Raw genomic sequence first — 23,860 nt, forward strand, 5'->3', positions numbered from 1 at the left:
CATCTGTTCACTCACTCATTCACCCACTCACCCATTCACTAAGTCACTCATTCATTCACTCACTCACTCACTCATCACTCATTTATTCCCTCGGTCACTCACTCATTCACTCACTTATTCACTTGCTTATTCACTCACTCATTCACTAAGACGCTCATTCATTCACTTACTCACTTATTCACTCACCCATTCACTCACTCACTCATTCACTCATTGACTCCCTTGGCAATTCATTCACCCACTCACGGTCACTCATTCAGTCATTTACCCACTCACTCACTCATTTCTCCTTCCCTCATCCACTCACTCACTCATTCACTGACTGACTCACTCACTCACCCATTCACTCATTTACTCACTCATTTACTCCTTCACTCACTCACTCACTCACTCACTCACTCACTCACTCCTTCATTCATTCATTCAGCAGCACCCATGACAGGTTCACTCTGTCCTGGGCTCTGCTGTTGCCCTGGGACTGCAGCAGGGAATAGTCAAAGATCTCTGAATCCACGGCATTCAGAGTTCAGCCAGGGGACCTTTCGAGAAGCCCAGCAGATAGGTGAAATGCCCCATGTGTGACACTGACGAGGATGTTTTAAGAGCAGCAGGGAGGGAACAGGAGTGTGCATGGAGCCCAAAATTTCTAAGAGGGTGATCTGGGGAGGCCTCACTGTGCAGGAGACCTTGCAGGACAGACCTGTGGAAAGTGGGCAGAGTCGGTAGGGAGAGGAGGGCCTGGGTTGAGGAAAGAGCAGGCTAGGCCTGAGGTTGTCGGGTGCCTGCATGGGCCTCTGGGCAGCACCAGGATCTGAAGGGACCAGACGACAGGCCAGTGTGGCTTGTGTGGGGTCTGTGACTCCGAGTCAGCAGAGAAGATGCCTGAATTACATCCTGATAGGTGCACCCTGACTTTGAAGCTGAGGACACCCGAGACATGGAGGTGGGGTGGAGGTTGGGGCAGAGCAGGGGATGAGGAGGGAGCCTGTTCCGGTCCAGGTCAAAGGTGGTGGCCTGGCCCTAGTGGCTCCAGATGCAATGAAGAGCCAATGGGGACTTTCCTGAGGGACTTAGATGCCAGGGTGGAAGAGCACTGCAAGGCTTCAGCCTGAGCCCCTGGGAGGATGGAGTCACCAGGAGCTGAGGTAAGGAAGACTGAGCGATGGGGGGTTGTGTGGGGGGTGCAGAGGCCTGAGCTCAGTTTGGCCCCTGCAGATTTGAGATGCCCACTCCATGCACAGGCCGAGACAGCAGAGAAGGGGAAGAGGCTGCAGCTCAGGTAGCCCTGGGATGTGCAGCCCCACATGCTGGGGCACTGGGTCATGGTGTCCTCATGGCTGGGAGCTGCTTCCCTCCTGGGATGCCAGAACTCCTTTAGGGCACATCGGCAACTCCTGCGCTCACCACTGAGGGGAAGTGGGAAGGGCAGCTGTCCCTATGCATGTTCTCCTTCACCTTGTCCTAGGCAGGTCCCAGGCAGCACCACCCTCCCAAGTGGCTCCCCTTGGCCGCTGTCTCTAGTGTTCACAGCCAGACCCTAGAAGAGGGCTGGACTCAGCGGCTCACTTCTGATGAATAGAACCAGGCAAAAGAGATGGTGGTCTCTCCTGAGATTGCATTGGGAGGAGCTGAGGTTCTGTCCACTGGAACTCTCCCCCTGGCTCTTGGTAGGTGCTAGTTCTGGCAAAGCCAGTCACCCGCCCAGGGCAGAGGGCAACCTGAAGCTGATGCCACAGAGAGACTGGGGCCTTCAGTCCAACAGCCTGCAAGCAACAGAATCCTGCCAGCAACACAGAAGTGAGCATGGAAGCAGCTCCTCCCCTGATGAGCCTGAGCCTTCAGAAGACACAGCAGCCCTAGGCAGACACCTGCTGCAGCTCTGGAGAGCCCCTGGGGCAGAGGGCCCAGTGAAGCCTGCCTGAACTCCTGGCCCAAGGAGTAATCACTCCTGGGGTATAAGTGTGTGCTGGTGTGGGCCTTTGGAGTAATCTGTCAAGGGACAATAAAGAACAAGCACACACCTCAGGTCCTACTGGGTGGAAGCTGTACGGTCAGCACGGCATGTAATATCTTCCTCTTGAATTAGAAGATTCATTGCTAAGGCCAAAGTTAAAAAAAAACAAAAACAAAAACCTCTAGTTGTAGCAACATTGAAATACATGACTTTCAAAAAAAAAAAAAAAAGCCATAGCTATTCTTTTCCATCTTTGCTACAGGTATATATTAATATATGTTAATTCCCTGACTGACTGAGCAATGGGCCAAACTCATAAGAACAGATGTGTGAGGACCGTCAGTGACCACCCTGACCCTAGCCCTTATACACAGACAAACTTTTGAACATAATCCGTAACCTTGGGGGTCTTGACACTCTAAATTTTATTGTTTTTCATTAGCTATTTCTATTCCCTAAACAATACCTGTTCATCGCAGAGAAAAATGGCATTGCCTATACTAAGCAAAAGAAAGGAAATAAAATGCTCAGAAACATTTACAGATGTATGCAGACTCACACACACACACACACACACACACGCACGCACTCACACACAGGCTCGCACTGCGTCTAGGCCTGCCTTTTCACTTATTTGTATGTCCTGAACATATTTCCATGTCAGTAGACACATATCTTTGTAGCGGTAACAGCAACTAAATATTATTGCAGCGCATATTTTTACCATCATTTATTTAACTCATCATGTTTGAACTGTTAGGTTGTATCTATCATTTTCTGTATTACAATTTGATGACAAATGACCAATCCCCTAATGTTCAATATAAAAATATCAATTGTATAAGGAGATAACGGGTATTTGGCTAAAATAAAATTCAGTGTGGCCCACCTTCTCCACATGTAACATGCTCTAAAAAGGCATGAATAATTAAATTAGCCCTTCTATTCTCCAGCACAGATCCTGAGCCCAACTGTGGGTGCAGGTGCTTAGAGCCTCGGTCTGCTCTTCTGCCCGCCAGAAGGCAAAGGCCACTCAACTGCCACCTTAAGACAGCCAGGATTCGCCTCTCCCTTTTAATTAATAGAATAATGCTCAGGTTCACTGCATGAGAGCAGCGCTCTCTGACTTTGCATTCATCAGGATAACCTAGGTGGTTTGTTTAAAACTACACATTTCCTGGCTGAGCTCCCAGAAACTGGACTTCAGTGGTTTAATGGGGGTGTGCATAGGACAGGTGATTCTGAGGACCACGAGGGGTTAGGAATTTCGCCGTTAATTCTGGCCAAGGGAGAGATTAGACCATCCAGCATTGTCTGTAGCATATATTTTTTTTCCTCTTTTGCAATGAATATTTGATGCTCAGCGGGATGAGCCCCAGGATGAGGCACACATCCAAGAAAAATCCATGCCTCTCCATCTTTTCCCCAGGATTGCCCTTTGGTGAGACTCTCCTTTGCGATTGCTTCACTTTCCCGGGTTCATAGAACAAACCTCTTCTTAGTCTCTTTTGTTGTTTCCTATCTGTTCAACAAACACCCACTGCGCAGGACCATCCTCCGGAAAGCCCTCGAGTGGGGCCGTTTGGGAGCCCTTCTTCGTGGGGTGAGCACTGAAGGAACCGGGATCCCATAAGCCCGTGCTTTTGTAGGGGCTGCTCCCTCTCCCATCGCAGGTAACTGGCACCAGGCTGTTAAGCTGTGGATGGGCAACTGGCACAGCGCTTTGGATGTGCGTATTTCAGCACGTGGAGTTGGCCGGTGAAGTCAGCCGAGGTCGGCACAGCGTACAGCAGCGCGCCTGTCCGTAGGGAGGAAGGGTCGTCCCGCCTCCCCGCCAGGTCAGTCCCGTTGCGCCTCCTCCTATCCCACTCTGACTTTCGCGCGCCCATGCGTCTCTGAGGGTAGCGCCCCGATACTCTCCCCCACCCCAAGGATTCTTCTCCCCACGGGACGAGCTGGGGGCCCGGGAGCGCCACAGACCCCGTGGACCCGGGAAATCGCAGCTTCGTCATAGCTAAGCTCGCCGCGCTCAGCTTTTCCCACCACCTGGAGGATCCACTCTCCGTGCGTCCTTCCCGACCTCAGGCTGCAGAGAAAACGTGGGGGCGGGGATCGAGGAAGCCGCGCGCAGAGGCTCCTAGCGCAGCCCCAGGAGGAATCCTGCCGCCACCAAGAAGCTGTGCGCGCGGCCGGGCTCGGCGCTGACAACAGCCGGATCTACCGGGCCTGCCGCGAGCCTCCGCGTCCAGGTGGGGTCTCCGCGCCCCAATTCCACCCCGCCCCGCCATCGGCGCTCCCCGCAAGTGCGGGGTTTCCACCGGCCCCGGCGTTCGCGCCCACTCACGGTCTCCCTTGCCCCCCCCGTCCCCGGGAGATGCTCCAGGCGTTCTATTCCGCCCCGCCTTGGCCCGCCCAGCGAACGATGTGACCCCGCCCCCTTGCGGTCTCCCCTCCCCCGGTCGCTGCCCCTGCCCCCACCTGTGGCGCTCCGGGCATCTCTAAAGGCCCCAACCAGAGTCCTCCAACCCACCCGCAAGGGTAGCACACCGGCAACGCGGCCCCACCCCCAGGGACTCCGCCCACTTGTGGTGTTACCCCCGCCTCCGCGACCTCACCCACCGCTAGCGCGGCAGCCACCTACGACGACCCCCGCGTAGGTCCTCCTGCCCACACCCGGCCCCGGCCAGCCCCTGCCCCTTTCTCTGCCCCTTTCCCTGCCCCTGCCCCTGCCCCTAGCCGCGCCCCACCCCCGCAGCCCCTCCTGTGCGCTTGGGCCCCGCCCGTCAAGGCCCTTTGACGCTAGGGCCGGGCGGGGGCGCGGGCGGGGCAGCGTTTCCGAGTCGGGCGCACGCGGGCAGGGTCTCCATTGCCTGCTGCGCACCCGGACTAGCGGCTGCCCTCGGCCTCCTCGTCTTGGACGCGGAAGACTCCCGGGCCCCCAAGGGCTCCTTGCGGAAGTTCCTGGAGCACCTCTCCGGGGCCGGCAAGGCCATCGGCGTGCTGACCAGCGGGGGACATGCTCAAGGTGCGCGCCCCCCTCCGGGCGGCGAGGGAGGGACGGACGGAGAAGGGGAGAAGAGGGAGAAGGGGAGAACAGGGCGAAGGGGATGGGGGAACCGGGCAGAAGAGGGGGAAGCGATGGGAGGACCCGGGGAAAGGTGGGGAAGCGATGGGAAGAACTGGGGAGAAGAGCGGGGAAGCGATGGGAAGAACTGGGGAGAAGCCCGTGCCCGGGAGCGGCAGGGGTACCTGCGGGGCGGCGGGAGCCGGCAAGGCAGCCCCGGGGTCCATGCCGGGTGGGGCGGAGGAGGAAGGAACATGGCGATAGGAACCTCCATTCGGAAAATAGTGAGCTTTCCACCCTCTCCGGTTTATGTTTTAAATTGAGCCTGGTAGAGGGGGTCGCCTGGAGCACCTTCCGGGGTCGTTCTGCCTCTGAGCTGTAGGATGGGGCCGGGCTTCCCCTCCGAATCCTGGGTACAGCGCGATCACTTCTTAAGTTGCCCCCGCCCCCCAACTCCGCCCCACGCCACCCCCCAGCTTGTCGAGGAAGAAACGGCCGGATCCCGGCGGGCCTCCTGTCGCCTCGGGCCCCCCGCGGCGTGGGCGGGGTCCCGGCTGCTGCAATGCGGGAAACGGCAGGGGTGCTCTGGGTTCCCGCCTAGCGTCTCCGAGGCAGTCAGGCAGCCCCTCGCGTTTCCGTTGGAAGATTTTAAAAAAGGGTTTCCTGCGCTCGCATGTGCTGTCGCCTTCCGGCTCGTGACAAAACCGAAAACTAAAATGGGTCCCAGGCCCTCCCCGCCAGCCTCCGCGGACGGGAAGGACCAGGAAGCGGGGACTCCGGGACGTCAGTGGCGCTGCAGCGCGGGCTCTGGGCTTCCCCTGTCCTGTAATGTGGAAAGGGCTCTCCAGGAGGGGCCGAGCCTGGGCCCACGACGCAGGCGCTCCGGGAGGACATTTAACATTGAAGAGCGAGAGGTGGTGGAGACTGCGCTCCCCAGGCCCCGGGTGCACGTAGGGGCACCGGTGCCCAGGTTCAGGAGGGTGAGGCCTTCTTGGCCAGGTAGCCTTGTTAAATCTATCTGAAAATCACAGATAACTAAGTATCAAGTCGTCACAGATCATTTTAGTATCCTGAATGAGATGGCTACGGAAAACATGAAAACGTCGTTACTGGTTACGTGCATGATGCATCCAAAACATTGTTACCTGCACAGTGGCAGCACTGATATTTGTGGGCTTTTGAACGTGTGGACTGGAGTGTTAAGAGCCCTTCAGAGTTATGACAGTAGTTTGATTTGAATGTTCTTTTCTTGGCGAATAAATGCTGTACATTGAATTTACCCAGGAAACTAGGAAGGTGAACCCACACGAAGGACACAGGCCTGTGGGCTGCTCCAGGCGCCCTTAGGGCGTTGCAGGGCCTGAGCCATGCGCTTCCTGCTCAGCCTCCTGAGAGCCGTGACGGCGTCTCTGTTCTGCCTCACACTGGACCCGCTAGTTTCATATTCTTGTTATGGTTCCGAGGCTACAAGCGGTTGGATTCTGTGAGACACTCTCTGTCTTCCTCCTCCGGCTGCTTTCAAATGGGTCGTCTTTTTTTAGAACTGATTTTTTAAGCAGTGATTGATGGGGTGAGTTGTAGTGCTGTCCTGAACTGCAGAGGGAGCGCATTGAGGAACCTGGGTTTTGATGCTGTGCACATCAGCAGAGTCACCAGCCCAGGGCCCTGTCAGTCCCATTATTAAGCTCATTTCTTGCTCTTGTCATCGTTACTCAGACGCCTTAAAAAAAAAGCAAACTCCTGCTTACCGTCACTGGCTGAGTTTGGCAAATGGGTGTTTACCCTGGAAAGAGGGGCATTTTGTCCTCTGGAACGTCTAAGGCGCCCTTTGGTGAGGTGGTCTGTTTCTGACCACTCTATCCCGTGGGCGTCCTTCCTACTTCCACCTTCCCTTTCCGAACGCCTCCGCCTCCAGGGCTTTAACTTTCCTTCTGTGTGTGTGCCACGCAGAGGTTATGACTGTTGTGCCAGTGCCCTGTTTTTTCTCTTTCTTTCTTTCTTTCTTTCTTTCTTTCTTTCTTTCTTTCTTTCTTTCTTTTCTTTTTTCTTTCTTTCTTTCTTTCTCTCTCTTTCTTTCTCTCTCTTTCTCTCTTTCTTTCTTTCTTTTTTTCTTTTCTTTTCTTTTCTTTTTTCTTTCTTTCTTTCTTTCTCTTTCTTTCTCTCTCTTTCTCTCTTTCTTTCTTTCTCTTTTCTTTTCTTTTCTTTTTTCTTTCTTTCTTTCTTTCTCTCTCTTTCTCTCTCTTTCTCTCTCTTTCTCTCTTTCTCTCTTTCTTTCATTCTTTCTTTCTTTCTTTCTTTTTCTTTTTGCTGAGGGCCCAAAACTTGCTGCATCTCAAAAGAAGCAATTGCATCCATTTGTTCGCGATGAGCATAAACTGCTCTTTAAGGGAGACTAATTGGTAAACCCGGCTGCTGTGGGTAGAAAGACAGAGGTGGGTGCGGAAGCAGGGCTCTGCCTCTTGGAAGCCTGCACAACCTTCCTGCTTTCTTTCTTCAATATCCGCGGGGGGGGGGGGGTGGTTAATTTTAATAAGCCCTGGAAACCAACAAAGCAGGAAAGTGCTAAGACATTGAGGTGTGAGATTTAAAATGACAACCAGCAGCCTCTCATTCTTCCTTCACTGAGGAAGGAAGGAACCAGTTGCCTCTTCGTTTTGGGGCTGCAGGGTATGTTTGGCAGCGACACTGGCCCTTTGTGCTGTGTGACTCATGAATTGAGATAGTTCTTTACTAAGTGTTTTGTGCAGTAGGTATGAAAATGGGGAAAGAGGGAGCACTGTCCGGGGTGGAGAGGCGTGGAGAGACGCTGTGATACATAGCGAGTCCTTTTCTTCTGGGCTCCTGGTTTTCAATCTTTTTCTTCTTTTTTTCCTAACAGCTTGAAAGATGATTTTTGTGTCTTAATTAAAAGATTGAAGACTGTGGGTCAGACCCAAACTAATTCCATTGGCATCAAAGAAAAGGATTCTTTACATATTTATCTATAGGCACAATTAATTTTTTTATTTTTTGCTGAATTATCTGGTTAGTCAAATCATACATTAGAGAAGTAATATTAAAAATTAAAAAATAAAAAATGTATCTGTAAACATATCCCCCTTCCATTCCAGTCTTTGTCTCCGTGTAATTTTAGAACCTTGGGCCATGATGTACATAGAGTTTATATTCTTTTAATATCTTGCTACTTCATTGTTTTCATGTTTAATCTTTGGGTTGATGTATCACAGGTTACTTGACCGTTTCTTACAGGTGTTTGGTTTAGTTTTTTTTTTCCCTTAACGCTAATGTAAATTTGAGTGTTTGGATGGTAGTTTTAGCAGAATTTAAGGCAGAGTCTCAGTTAGGGTGATGGATCGATTTATAGTCCCTAGTTTGAGGAGGGAGGTGGCAATATGCCCTTTCTTCTAAAATTGATATGTTAAATCACAATGGACATTTACATGATTTTGAGCACTTGGGACTCCCCTGGGGTTCACTGTTATTGCACGGTCAGGGCTGGGGATCTTCTGCTGGAGAGGCCCCCAGCGTGCCCAGCGCAGGGTCCTGAGTGTGTTGCTGCAGGACAAGCTCTGGGCTTTGCCCTGCAGTGGCCGTCGCTCTGGGAAGAGCTGGCTGCTCCAGGAATGAGGCCTATGCTCTGAAGCTCACAGTCAGCAGACCAGCAAAGGTCAGCACAGATGACCTTATATGAATCATTCATTTAACAAGCATTCATGGAATACACATTCCATGCAGTTGGAACTTAGAGTGGAAGGCCATCAGTTCACTGTTGTCTCAGCAGAACTTTGTCCCTGGGTCCCTGTTGAACTTAGAGTGGAAGGCCATCTGCTCACTATTGTCTGAGCAGAGCTTGGTCCCTGGGTCCCTGTTGAACTTAGAGTGGAAGGCCATCAACTCACTGTTGTCTGAGCAGAGCTTGGTCCCTGGGTCCCTGTTGAACTTAGAGTGGAAGGCCATCAGCTCACTGTTGTCTGAGCAGAGCTTGGTCTCTGGCTCCCTGTTGTAGCCTCCGCTCCTAGGAGGTGCACGGTGAGTGTTGGGGGACCCTCCACAGGCACAATTGCTGAACAAGGACCCCTCCCAAGGGTGTCAGCCCTAGGCCCTGAGCTCTGAAGAGGAGGAAGGCATTCCTGGGGCCATCTCCCCTTCTGGATACTGAGCTCTGCACAGAGAGAAACTCTTCCACATTCACTGCAGTGAAGTTCATACTTTAGAGACTGGGGCCTGCATTCCCCAGAATTTCCATGGCCACAGGTGGTGGCCGCACCATGCGACTGGTGTCTATGTTCCCTGGAATTTCCGTGGCCATAGATGGTGGCTGTACCATGTGACTGGGGTCTGCATTCCCTGGAATTTCCGTGACTGCAGGTGGTGGCTGCACCATGCGACTGGAGTCTGTGTTCCCCAGGATTTCTGTGACCACAGGTGGTAGCTGTACCATGTGACTGAGGGTCTGCGTTCCCCTGAATTTCCGTGGCCATAGGTGGTGGCTGTACCATGGGAATGAGGGTCTCTGTTCTCTGGAATTTCCATGGCCATAGGTAGTGGCTGTACCATGCGACTGGGGTCTGCGTTCTCCAGAATTTCTGTGGCTGCAGGCTGTGGCTGCACCATGCGACTGGGGTATGCATTCCTCGGAATTTCCGTGGCCATATATGGTGGCTGTACCATGTGACTGAGGGTCTGCATTCCTTGGAATTTCCATGGCCATAGATAGTGGCTGTACCATGTGTCTGAGGGTCTGCGTTCTCTGGAATTTCTGTGGCTGCAGATAGTGGCTGTACCATGTGACTGAGGGTCTGCATTCCTGGAATTTCTGTGGCCGCACATGGTGGCTGTACCATACAACTGGGGTCTACATTCCCTGGAATTTCCTTGGCCACAGGCGGTAGCTGCACCATGCATCAGGTCCTCTGTCTCAGGAGTTGGTGCCATTGTCTCTGTTACTCCCTCGCCTGACACACAGAGGCAGTTCCTGACTTTATCACTCCCAGGAAACACACAGGCATCTGTTTTGGATCCTTGTTTTATTTCCCCATCACCTTTCTCATCAAAGGGAAATTCACATCCCTCTAAAGCTGAAAATGGTGTGGGGCCCCCTGGTGGTCTTTCCAAGGCGTTATCAGCAGGTAAATTAGATCATGTGGGCCAGTGTACCTGAAATGAAAACAGAAAGGTAAGTCGTGTCACTAAGCTTTGGTGGGAGATTCAGGGTCTTTGTTAGTGGCAGAATCATCCAAAGTAAGTTGTTTGTTCACTGCAGATCTAGATGGTTGGCTGTGTCAGGATTAAACTTAGCCAGTGTCGACAGAGTGTCGCTTAATCCCTCACGGAAGCGTGTCAAGTACATTGAAGAATAGCTGCCAAGTCTGCTATTGTCGGGAGAGAGGCAGGTACGTCTCTCGCTTAGCCCAGTGCTGCAGGAGGCCAGGCTCACGTCAGGCTGTGCGTGTGAGTGGGTTGGATTTTTAGCACTCTGGGACGGTAAAGCACAAACATCTATTTTTAACTTGTGGGTGACCTTCTTCTGTGCTGCTTGAGTCTCTGTGGGCCTTTCTGTTTCCTTCCTGAGGAGTCTGTGCCAGGGTCCCAAGCGTTCTCTGGGCTGCACATCCGCGCCTGCCCAGTGAGGAGCCTCCTCCTGGTGGCTGTGGGACTGGGCTGGGCCCACACTGTCAGCATCGTCTGGGGTAAGCAAGCCCGTCCTTCCACACCTCAGTGTCCCCAGCTGTTGAACAGGGCTAATCAACTGACCGTCAGGATTAATGGGGATCACATGCGCTCATCTCATAGCCCTGCTTGGTAAATAGCCACTTCCACTCTGTCCTCCAATGTGCTACTCTAGACTTTTTCTTTACCTCCATTTAGCCAGGTGATTCGAGGTGACAGTGACTATCAAGAGGGATGTACAGAGGAAACCAGTGGAAGAGAGCTCGAGGAGCAGACATGGGCGCAGGGAGCACAGTGCGGGGAGCACGGCTGCAGGGAGCATAGGCATGGGGAGCACAGATAGGTGTAGGGAGCATGGGCGTGGAGAGGACGGGTGCGGGGAGAACGTGTGTGGGGAGCACGGGCGTGTGAAGCATGGGTGCGGGGAGCACGGGTGCTGGGAGCACAGGGCATGGAGAGCATGTGTGTACTTGCTCTGCTCTGACAGAGGCTGCCGAGCATGTACTCTGTGCTCAGATGGGTCAGAGCCTCAGTGCCTCTTTTTAAAAAAAAAAAAAAATCTTTTTTTAAAGATAGGACTTCTGTCTTCCTGGTGGCCCCTTTTAGTCGATACTCTTTTAAGCCTGCTTTTCCAGAGAAAAGCTAGGAAGGATGGCCTATATAGGTTCCAGTCTGGGCATATCTGGAAGAATGGGTCTTTTTTAGGTTTGAGTCTGGCGTACCTGGGGACATCTTTGAACCTCCACTCAGAGTCCCAGAACCACGTGTAGAGGCTCCCCAAATGTCTGCTGGGACTTTCCCCTCTGCTCGCGGATGATGAAGAGCAGAACCTCACCCTGCCACTACCTCTGGGGTCCTCCTTCCTGGAGGGCAGTGCCTTGGTGACCAGCGTGTGTAGGAGTCTGAGCTGGCACCTTCGGGCTATGCTGTGCAGCGGGGGCTCATGCCATGGGGCATTCTTGTGTTCTGCACCGGGACTGGTGACGTTGGGCATCCTCGTGCAGTGTGGACCACATGAGGTGCACATGAGCCAGACAGCTCCCGGAATTCGGAGCCTGGCTCTGTCTCAGGCCACCCACCTGTCTGTGGCATTTCTGAGGGATTGTGGGGACCGTATGAGTCTGTGTCCCCACCCTCACTGGCTGGACACCTGTGCCAGGCTGGAGCTTTATGTTTCACCATCCCCTGTTCCGAGTTGTGTGAATATTTATTTTCATTACCTACTCTCATGAGCTTTCCTTTTTTAAAAAAAAAAAAAAATCGGAGACAGACTTTGAAGTCCCCTGGCCCCACCGTTCGTGGACCTAATGGTATTGCAGAAATTATGACTTCAATTATGTAAAATAACTGGGGCTACTTTAAAAGTCATGTAAAGGAACAAGGTGGAGTAGCCATTTCAAGCTGTACATCATGCTGGATTCTTAAGTGAACATTATCAGGGTTTCAACACGTTTTCTCTTTTTATTTACTTTGGAGAATATAATGGATGCTCAGAAGCTGTTGGGATTTAGTAAGAGGAAGTTATCCTTAAGAAGCTATTTAAGCAAGGGGACAGTTGGAGTAAACGTAAATTATGAACACACACCTATTCCAAACCAGAGAAATAAAAGCATCAACTTTACTGGGGTTGAAACTTGGGTGCTAGTGTGTCTTTCCTGCCCACAGTGACTGTGGCAGTGCTGTGGGCAGGAAATTCTGGAAAGAAGACTTGGTGCCAGTGGTAATTTTTGTGACGATTCATTTGCTTTCAGCTCAAGTGACTATAGTCTTACTTGCAAATGGCTAGGTCTCCACCAATGGACCACAACACTGACAAAGGACACATGAGAAATGACCCTTGGGTTTTTAACAATTATTATTTTTAATGGACACATTATAGTACATATCCATGGGATACAGTATGATATTTCAATACATGTTTTTCGTGTGTAATTAGCAACTCAGGGTAATTAGCATGTCCATCATCTCAAACATTTGTCATTTCTTAATGCTGGGAATATTTAAAATCCTCTCTTCTAGCTGCTTGAAAATATACAATAAATTGTAAACTATAGTCACCCTACAAGGCTATAGCACACTAACCCTTATTTTTACTATCTAGATGTAATTTTGTATCCATTAGACAACCTCTCCCTTTCTGCCTTCCCGCCGCCCTTTCCTGTCTCTAGAAGCCACTGTTCTACCTTCCGAGGGTAGAATATCGTTTTCCTCATAGAGATCTTTAACCTTCTTGGTTAGATTTCTTCTGAGGTATTTTTATTTTTATTTTATATTTTTGTAGTTAAATGGGATTGCTTTCTTGATTTCTTTTTTCACTGGCTCATTGTTGGTCTATAGAAATGCTACTGATATTTATATGTTGATTTTGTATTCTGTAACTTTACTGAATTTGTTTATCAGTTCAAAGAGATTTTTGCTGGAGTCTTTTTTTTTTTTTTTTAATATATAAGAGCACATTGTCTGAAAACAGATAATTAGAGTGCCTCCTTTCCACTTTGGGTGCCCTTGATTTCTTTCTCTTGCCTGACTGCTCTTGACTAGGACGTTCAGTGCTGTGTTGAATAGGAGTGGCACAAGTGGGCGTCCTTGTCTTTTACAGATCTCAGAGAAAAAGCTCTTAGTGTTTCCCCATTCCCCATTATGTTAGCTGTGGGTTTGTCACATATGGCCTTTATTGTGTTGAGGTATGTTTCCTTCAGTGCCTCGTTTGTTGAGACTTTCTATCATGAAGCAGCGTTGAATTTTATCAAATGCTTTTTCTGTATCTATCGAAATGATATTATGGTTTTTGTCCTTAATTCTGTTGATGTGATGTAGCATGATTATTGATTTGTGTTTGATGAGCAATCCTTGCATCGTGGGATAAATCCCACTTGATCATGGTGTATAATCTTTTTGATTTGCTGTTGGATTCAGTTTGTTAGTATTTTGTTGAGGATTTTTGCATCTGTGTTCATCAGGAATATTGACCTATAGTTTTCTCTTTTTATTGTGTCCTTGCCTTATTTTGGTATCAGGGTAATGCTGGTCTTGAAGAATGAACTTGGCAGAATTCCCTCCTCTTCAATACTTTTGGAATAGTTTGAGAAGAATTGAAATAAAAATGTGTAGAGTTCAGCTGCGAAGTCACCTAGTTCTGGGGTTTTCTTTGTTGGGAGACTTTTTATTATTACTTAGTCATACATGTTACTCATTATTGGTCTCTTCAGGATTTCCGTTTCTTCTTGGTTCCATCTTGGTAGGTTGTACGTGTCCGGGAATTTATCCATTTCTTCTAGATTTTCCAATCTGTTGACATACAATTGTTCAAAATAGTCTGTAATGATCCCTTGTATTTCTGTAGTATCAACTATCATTCTCCTTTTCTGTTTCTAATTTTATTTCTTTGGGATTTCTTTTTGTTTGCTTAGTGTAGCTAATGGTTTGTCTATTTTATTTATCTTTTCAAAAAACCAATATTTTTTTCTTCATTTTTATATTTGTTAGTTTCAAGTTTATTTAGTTCCTCTTTGATCTTTGTTATGTCTTTTCTTCTACCACTTTTGGATTTGATTTGTTCTTGCTCTTCTAGCTCATTGCAGTTCGTTGTTAGGTTGTTTATTTTAAATCTGTTTTTTAAATGTAGGAGTTCATTGTTATAAACTTTCCTCTTAATACTGCTTTTGCTGTATACCATAAACTTTGATATGTTGTGTTTCTGTTTTCATTTATTTCAAGAAATTTTTAAATTTCCTTCTTCATTTCTTCATTGACCCATTGGCTATTCAAGGGCATATTGTGTAATTTCTATGTATTTATACAGTTTTGAAAGTTCTCCTTGTTGTTGATTTTTTTTTTTAATTAAACTTTTTGTTCTAGAGTACATGTGCACAATGTGCAGGTTTATTACATGTGTATTCACGTGCCAAGTTGGTATGCTGCACCCATTAACTCATCATTTACATTAGGTATATCTCCTAATGCTATCCCTCCCTCCTCCCGCCTCCCCCCTCCCCACAACAGGCTCCAGTGTGTGATGTTTCCTTTCCTGTGTCCAAGTGATCTCACTGTTCATTTCCCACCTATGAGTGAGAACTTGCGGTGTTTAGTTTTCTGTCCTTGCGATAGTTTGCTGAGAATGATGGTTTCCAGCTCCATCCATGTCCCTACAAAGGACATGAACTCATCCTTTTTTATGGCTGCATAGTATACCATGGTGTATATGTGCCACATTTTCTTAATCCAGTCTGTCATTGATGGACATTTGGATTAGTTCCAAGTCTTTGCTGTTGTGAATAGTGCCGCAATAAACATACATGTACATGTGTCTTTATAGCAGCATGATTTATAATCCTTTGGGTATGTACCCAGTATTGGGATGGCTGAGTCAAATGGTATTTCTAGTACTAGATCCTTGAGGAATGACCACACTGTTTTCCACGATGGTTGAACTAGTGTACAGTCCCACCAACAGTGTAAAAGTGTTCCTATTTCTCCACATCCTCTCCAGCACTTGTTGTTTCCTGACTTTTTAATGATCGCCATTCTAACTGGTGTGAGATGGTATCTCATTGTGGTTTTGATTTGCATTTCTCTGATGGCGAGTGATTATTGTAGCAGGACTAGCCGCAGACAAAACATGATGGGAGGCTACATGCATCAGCTAACAGAACAAAACGTTTTACAGTGCTTTCTCAGACAATGTCTGGAATTTACAGATAACACTAGTAGTTTTGGTCAGGGGTTAATATTATTATTATTATTTTAACCACCAGGGCCAGGTGGTGGTGCCAAGGTCGTCTAGCTATTTATCTTACTTCTGTTTCCTTCCAACTTTTTGTTTTCTCCCCCTTCTCCTGTCTTATAAACTAGGGAAAAGGGGAGACGGGGAAAAGTTGGGAAAGACAACAGGAGAAGTGGTGGTCTCATTCTATATTATGAGCATTTTTTCATGTCTCTATTGGCTGCATAAATGTCTTCTTTTGAGAAGTGTCTGTTCCTTGTTGTTGATTTATAGCTTTATTCTGTTAGAGTCTGAGAATATCCTAGATGTTATTTCAATTTTAGAAAAAATGTATTGAGAATTCTTTTGTAGCCTAACATGTGGTGGATTCTAGAGAATGTTCCATGTGCTGAGGAGAAGAATGTGCATTATGTATCTGTTGGATGAAATGTTCTGTAAATGTCTGATAGGTCCATTTGGTCTACACTGGACTTTAAATTTGATGTTTTGTTGTTATTTTTTGTCTAGATGACCTCCAGTGCTGACAGTGGGATTTTGAAGCTCCTACTATTGTTGTGTTGGTGTCTCCCTGTCTCTCTCTGTCTCTCTCTCTCTCCATATATATATATATATATATATACATGCACACGTATATATGTGTGTGTGTGTGTGTGTGTATTTATGTATATATAAATTTATTTGAGACAGAGTTTTGCTGTTGTTGCCTAGGCTGGAGTGCAGAGGTGCAATCTCAACTCATTGCAACCTCCACCTCCTGAGTTCAAGTGATTCTCCTGCCTCAGCCTCCCAAGTAGCTGGGATTACAGGCATGTGCCACCATGCTGGGCTAATTTTTTGTATTAGTAGAGAGAAGGTTTCACCATGTTGGCCAGACTGGTATTAAACTCCTGACCTCAGGTGATCCACCTGCCTCCACATCCCTCCCAAAATGCTGGGATTATAGGCATGAGGCACTGCGCCAGACCTCTCTTTCTATTTAGATCTACTAATATTTGCTTTACATATCTGAGTGCTTTGTTGTTGGGTGCACATATACTCGTAATTGTTATATCCTTTTGCTATTTTGATCTCTTTATTATATAATTACCTTTTTTTCTCCTTTTTACAGTTTTTGACTTAAATTGTGATTGATCTGAAATAAATATGGCTACTCTTGCTCACTTTTGATTTCCATTAATGTGGAATGTGTTTTTCCATCCCTTCACATTTAGTCTATGTGTGTCTTTGCGGCTGAACTGAGTTTTTTGTAGGCAGCATATAGTCAGTTTTTCTTGTTTTAAAGTCATTCAGGCCGTCTGTATCTTTTAATTGGGAATCTTGGGATTATTTTGCTATTGATATCACAGTCCAGACATTAAGATTTTCTCACTTAAGTTGCTTTACACAAATTAATATGAAGAGGAAGTAGAGTTTTTCTTTTGTCCTTTTGAAGAGAGTGATGGATTATTATTTTGACTTCATGCAAGTGAGGGACTCACCATGCCTGTTGGGATTTTAGAATTTCTTTCCTGTTATTAGGAACAGCAATGATCTGTAATGGGTTCCTGGAATCATCCAGTGATGGTCTGAATATCTTAAAACTTTCCTTTCATGTCTCATTTTCTATTTCTCCCCTAGTAGCCATGCACCTGGGGCAGGACCTGGCCTTACATTTCTTTGGTTTCTTGATGATTTTTTAGGTTTAGTGTTTGACACAGTTAGGAGTCTGGATAAAATCAGCCCTTCTGGGAAGTGTGTAAGTCAAACAAGGACTTTCTGGTGACGTTATACAGGTTTCCCATGCCCCATGAGTACAGGAATAGCTCCCTGGGGAAGGAGAATGGGCACATGATGGCAGGGAGCCATTCTGGGATGGTCCCATCGTTCTGCAGGAATTGTCATGCAGGAAGAAGAAGCACGTGGTGACTGAGCTGGTAGTGATTCTGCTGATAGTTTTGATCGTTATGATTTGCTCCTGAAAGGTGATGTGGGATGAACTGCAATATTTAGAATGCTGACATTCCTTGAAACAAAGATATAGAAAAAGGTTTATAATTGCATGATGCCTTGTAGTTTTCAGCTGCTCTCATGTGGATCCTTTTTCGTGCTTCTGAAATGCTTTCCCAGGAGAGAGCGTTGTTCTTTGTATATAGATGAGGAGCCTGGGTTTCAAATGGTTAGGAATTCAGCACACGCATTGGAATCTTTAGTTTCCTGGAACATTTTCTATTCAAGTATAGACCACATGGCCTCTAAAGGCTGGCTCATTCTTAACACCGCGATTGGTTATCCAGCCTCACGTCTGGGGTGGGTGGCAGGAACTCCACAGCCATCCTGGGTGCTCTGGGGTGGAGTGGCTGAGCTGTGGCAGCTCCTCCCAGCTGAGCAGCAAGGCTGGGGAAAGCTCATTCCATTCCCCTTGGTTCTAACCAGGTAGAGGCTTACACTGCACGTTTCCTTAGCTGGGAACCTTTAGAACTTTACATTTAAATCTAATCTGTGATCCAGGGGGTAGACACATGGGTATTCACTGTACAATTCCTACATTTTTTGAATATTTAAAAATTTTTTTTATATGTGTCATGGACGACAAAAGAAATGAGACCCCTTTGAGTTAGCTTTTCTGTATAGCATCTTCTAGAATCAGGAGGCTGGACAGGGTTTAGTTTCATCAGAAATCTGAATCTTTCTGGTCAAGAGACGGCACTATTAAGTTCTTGGTTGTGTGGTTTCTGGGAAAGAAATATTCTAAATGAGTTCCAGGAATCACCTCTGTGGGATTTCTACAGGAAAAATGACCACTCTTGAAGCTTCGCTGTCACTAACAAGAATAATGGTGACGGTTTCTAAGCTGTCTCCAGCCAATCTTTAGTTCTTTTATGCAGAGTGCTTTTATTCCAAGTGAGGTGCCCTTCTGTTTAATAGTGACCTGCAGTTATTACAGGGATTGCAGCTGCATTTGATGGACGTGAACCTGTTCATCTCTGGCTCCCCAGCTTCGCCTCTGGGGTGCGTGGCAGGCGCTCCACAGCCATCCTGAGTGCTCTGGGGTGGGAAGTCTCTAGGGGGAGTGGACAGTGCATGGCCAGGACGTTCCTGTCCGACGTTCCACACTGGTGTGTGGGCGTCTCTGCCCTGTTTCCTCCGTCCGTGCATGTGTGGCGTTTCCTCCGTTCGTGCATCTGTGGCCTGTTTTCTCCGTGTGTGCCTCTGTGGCACGTTTCCTCCATCCATGCGTCTGTGGTGTTTCTTCCATCCGTGTGTCAGTGGCATTTCTTTCGTCCCTGCGTCTGTGGCACTTTTCCTCCCTCCATGGGTCTGTGGCGCTTTTCTTCCCTCCGTGCGTCTGTGGTGTTTCCTCCGTCCGTGCGTCTGTGGTGTTTTCTCCGTCTGTGGATCTGTGGCGTTTCCTCTGTGAGTCTGTGGCCTGTTTTCTCCGTCCACGCTGAAGGCCGTCACTTCTCTCTAGTCACCACTTACTGATCGCTCCCTGTTGGGGTCCGTGCCGGGGGTGGTGGAGAATGAAAGAACACACAAAAGACAAAGACACACAGAGAACATGGCGGCCGCGCTCAGAGCCTCCGCCTCACTTTATTTATACTCCATAAACCCCACGTCAGCAGAAAGAATGCAATGCAAAACAAACTTTCTTTTCCCAGATGTAACCTTCTACTCAGTTCTTTGTTTCTATGCTCTTCCTTATCTGCCCGCCTTCTTGGCGCCTACGGGAGTTCATTAAAAGTTCAATTGGAGATACTGTCCTTGAGCCCTATCTATTCTCAGCATACTGCTTTCAAAGGCCCCTGCAGCTCCCTGTGTGCTGAGCCTGTGTCAGGCGTGTGGCGTGTGTCACCTGTGTGGCAGGGGTTTGCGTGACACACAGGGACACACGCTTGGGGAGCTGCAGTGATGGGGTCATAGCCACGCAGCTCAGCCCTCGGCCTGAGGGTCTTGGTGCCCACCCAGCTCTTCCCGAAGCAGCCTCAGGGCAGATCCCAGCTCTGCTTTCTCTCCTCGAGATACCTCATGAAGTAAACTAAGCAAATCGAAAGTAGGAAACAGTTGTGAAATGAGGCCTGGTTTCAGGTGTGTGTGGTCATTTCTCTTTACATGTTTACTTCACATACCCCAAATGATATACTTTCCAGCTGGTATAACAATTAATTACCAGCCATTACTGGTACAAAATTCCAGGAAGGATATTTGAGGAGGGCATAGTCTCAAAAACATGCTTGATTTTCACAGTTGTGATTTGCATGATAAAGCTGTCAGGACTGTGACCTTCTTTTGTTATCTTATTTTTATTTTTAGACCCTTGGGAGGAAGTTATTTAGTGATTACTTATAATTGTGAAAATAATGTAATGATTACAGAATCTCATTATAATAAATATTATATTTTCTGTTCCTTATGTCAATGAAATCATCTTAATCCAGGCCGATGTTGGCAGGAATTGTCACGTTTAAAATGGGTAAGATATTTATGTGATGTGACGACCTCCCGTATTGTCTCTGGAACATATCAGAACTTTCATCTCAATTCTCACTTGTTGACACCCTACCCTGTTTTGTAATTATTCTTGTTTGCATCAGAATTTTGAATCCACGTACCTGAGATGATACTTACGTATGCATGTACGCATGCATGTGTGTGCATGTGTGTATGCGTGTGTATGTGCGTGTCCACGTGTCCATGTGCACGTGTATATGCATGTATGTGTGTGCATGTGTACGTGTGTATATGTATGTGTGTGTATGAGTGTACGTGTATGTGCATATGCGTGTGTATGCATGTATGTGCGTATGTGTGCATGCATGTGCGCTCATGCACACACGTGTACATGTGCATGCACGTGTGCACGTGCATACACGTGTATGTGTGTATGTGTATGCACATATGTACACACGTGTGTACATGTATAGGTACGTGTATGCATGTGTATGCATCTGTGTGCACACAGATATACCTTTTCCTTTCATACAGGCTGTTTTGAGTATTGCTGTTAGGCAGTGACAACTTTCTGTTTCCTCAGTCAGAAAATGGGTAGCTCATCATTAATAAAGATGAGCATTCAACATCAGGAATAACTAAATACAAATGAAATTGTCATATTAAATAAATAAATTCCAAAACAAAGGCAATGTTCTGTACTATGTGTTCACATTGAACTTTCTTATAAAAATTGGTGTGAATGTTTCCCACTTATTGGAAATCACATGACTAATTTAAGCCAAAACGTGGAATATTAATTAATTCTGTTTTCAGATCACTTTTGCATATTTATGATTGATCTGTTCTGCTGTTCTGGAAGCTCTGAAAACCACTCTGTCTTACTCTAGCTGATGCCACGGTTGTGAGAATTCAGGGAAACAAGGTGTTTGCCAGTTTAAGTATTTTAGATCTCAAACTGCCTCTTTTCTGCATCATAAACCAGTCTTAAAGAAAGACATAGTGTGACTTGTAGTGGATTATGTCAGTTTTATTTTCTGTGGCTGAATCATCACTCTACATTGTGAATTAATGTTATTTTTCAGATCGTCTTCATAACACAGGGAGGTTCTCCAGTGTTGAGTGCAGGTTCAGTGAAAGTACTAACACTGTTACTACGGACTTAAACAGACTTGTTTTCTGAGGTGATAACCTTGGAGTCAGGCATTCAGTGTCCGCCCATCTCTTGGTTCCGAGTTCTCGGTCCCCTCCCGCTCTCCTCCCCCTGTACCCTTACTACTGTCTTACCTTCTTTTTGACTCCTAGGCCCTCGGAAGATGGTGTGTTGGGGGCAGGTGCCTGCTGTGAAACTTTGATAACTTTGGGAGAGAACTTTTTCTTTGGAGCAAGACCCCTCTCAATAAACTTTCAGTAGCCTGAGTATCATCTGTTGTGTGAACTATTTGTGGAAAATGTTCAGCATTTTTCCTTGGATTTTGACTGATCTTTCTCCACCTGCCAGTTTCTTCTCAGTTTGCCATGTCTGTACCCTCACCAACCCGTTCCAGCCCTGGTTACGTGTAAAGTATTTGAAGCAGAGCTCTGCAGATGAGAGAGTGTGTGTCACCCCCCCGAGTTCCCTTCCTGGCCTCTGAGTGTCGGTTGTGTTTTGTTCTGAGGGACGACTCTGAGGCTCCTGGCCCCTGTTTTGGAGCACCCCACAGCAAAGTGGGTGTAAAATGAAAAATGGGTTTATGCTGTATTATTATAATTCATAGAGTAGATGATAAAAATGCTTGAATCTGAACAGCAGCTGAAAATGAGGACATGGTACCAGTTTGAATGTTGGACGACTTTCTTGAAAAAAGCTTTCATCAAATTTAGAAACTGTGCGTGTGCTGTTTTCTATTTCATACTTAGAATCTGTATAGTGTGTGTTGTATGAATGTGTTGTATGAGTGTGTTGTGTTGTATGTGAGTTGCAGGGGTTGTATGTGTGTTGTATGTGCATATTGTGTTGAGTTGCACTTATTGTACGTTTGAGTGTTGTGTGTTGTATGAGTGTGTTGTGCGTGTATTTGTGAGTTGCATGCTTTGTATGTTGTATGAGTGTTGTGTGTTGTATGTGTGTATGTGTATGTCGTATATGAGTTGCATGTATTGTGTGTGATGTATGAGTGTTGTGTGTTGTATGAGTGTGTTGTACATGTGTTTATGGGTTGCATGTGTTGTGTGTTGTATGAGTGTTGTGTGTTGTGAGTGAATTGTACATGTATTTGTGTTGAGTTGCGTGTGTTGTGTGCATGTTGTATGTGTTATATGTTGTATGAGTGTGTTGTACGTGCATGCTGTGTTATGCGTGAGTTGCATGTGTTGTATGTGTTGTATGAGTGTATTGTATGTGTATGTTGTGTTATGAGTTGCATGTATTGTGTGTACGTTGTATGAGTGTTGTGTTGTATGAGTGTGTTGTACGTGAATGTTGTGTTGAGTTGCGTGTGTTGTGTGTGTTGTACGTGCATGTTGTGTTGAACGTGAGTTGCATGTGTTGTACGTGAGCTGTATGAGTGTGTTGTGTGTGTATGTTGTGAGTTGCATGTATTGTATGTATGTTGTATGAGTGTTGTGTGTGCATGTTGTGTTGTGAGTTACGTGTGTTGTGTGTTGTATGAGTGTTGTGTGTTGTATGAGTGTGTTGCATGTGCGTGTTGTATGTGAGTTGTGTGTTGTGTGTGCTGTATGAGTGCATTGTACGTGCGTGTTGTGTTGTATGTAAGTTACGTGTGCTGTATGTGTGTATGAGTGTGTTGTACGCACATGTTGTGTTGTGAGTTGCATGTATTGGTTATGTGTCGTATGAGTGTGTTATAAATGCACATTGTGTTGTGAGTTGCATGTATTGGGTATGTGTTGTATAGGTTGTGTGTGTTTGTGTGCAGTGTGTGTTGTCAGTGTTGTATAAGCCCATTGTACATGCGTGTTGTGTTGTGTTGCATGTGAGTTGCATGTTGTCAGTGTGTGCCATGTGAGAGGCGTGGCATCCACATGACTGCTCCTCAGTGAGTCCTGCCTTGCAGCCCCTTCAAGCTTGTATCTTCCCGAGCAGCCTAGAAGCAGCAGCCTGTTTGCCTCTGCCCCTCCCCAGGGGGCCTCAGCCAGATCCTGTGCTCAGCCCCCGGCTGGGCAGTCTGCCTCTCTTGTCTCTCTCTCTTCTCTCTCATCGTCCTCCTGCGCCTCCTCCTTCTGGGGACCTGCATCCTTCCTCTGTGCTTCCTGGCAAGCCACACCTGGGACGTTGGAGTTCAGGCTGTCCTCCAAACCGTTTGCTCCTCTCTGAAGAGCGCCCCCCTTGACTGGCCGTGAGCAGCTGGAGTGGATTGCAGGGAAGGGAGGTGGGTGTTCCTGTAGAGACGCCAGGGTCTTACCTGGGGAGAAGGGAGCCTGCACTGGGCAGGCCGCCCTCCTGAGGAAGGGGATGGGGTGGGAGGAGGCTCTCGTGGACAAGGGGCCCACCTCCTGCCCTCCTTCCCTCTATCCCAGTCTGTTGTGAGGGAGGGCGGGACCCTAGGTGATTTCTATGCAGATCTTCAATTATCCACGCTGTGAAACAAATACTTCTGTTTTTAAGATCAGAGGAAATCTCCTTTGTTTCTCTGCCTTTTATTTTATTTTATTTTATTTTATTTTATTTTATTTTATTTGAGAAGGAGTTGCCCAGGCTAGAGTGCGGTGGCGTGATCTCGGCTCACTGCAACCTCCACCTCCCAGGTTTAAGCAATTCTCCTGCTTCAGCCTCCTAAGTAGCTGGGATTACAGGTGCCCGCCACCACATCCGGGTAATTTTTGCATTTTTAGTAGAGATGGGGTTTCACCATGTTGACCAGGCTGGTCTCAAACTCGTGACCTCAAGTGATCCACCCGCCTTGGCCTTCCAAGGGGTTGGGATTACAGGCGTGAGCCACCGTGCCCGGTCTGTCTGCCTCTTAGTTAGAACCTGTGTATTTTATGTTTTACATTTCACTTTTCTGGGTCAGAACAGTAG

At 47.3% G+C, this 23,860-nt stretch overlaps 1 long non-coding RNA gene across 1 annotated transcript in view; it reads left to right on the top strand.

The window, feature by feature from the left end:
• Positions 1-4,749: 4,749 nt before the first annotated feature.
• LOC123571638 (uncharacterized) overlaps positions 4,750-23,860 on the top strand; it is a 44,494-nt gene continuing 25,383 nt past the window's right edge. Inside the window, exon 1 of the long non-coding RNA XR_010584818.2 lies at positions 4,750-4,979. This is a non-coding gene — a long non-coding RNA (uncharacterized lncRNA). The remainder of the gene's footprint in view (positions 4,980-23,860) is intronic.

The sequence above is a fragment of the Macaca fascicularis genome, chromosome 2 (genome assembly GCF_037993035.2).
Source record: "Macaca fascicularis isolate 582-1 chromosome 2, T2T-MFA8v1.1".
Taxonomy (NCBI): domain Eukaryota; kingdom Metazoa; phylum Chordata; class Mammalia; order Primates; family Cercopithecidae; genus Macaca; species Macaca fascicularis.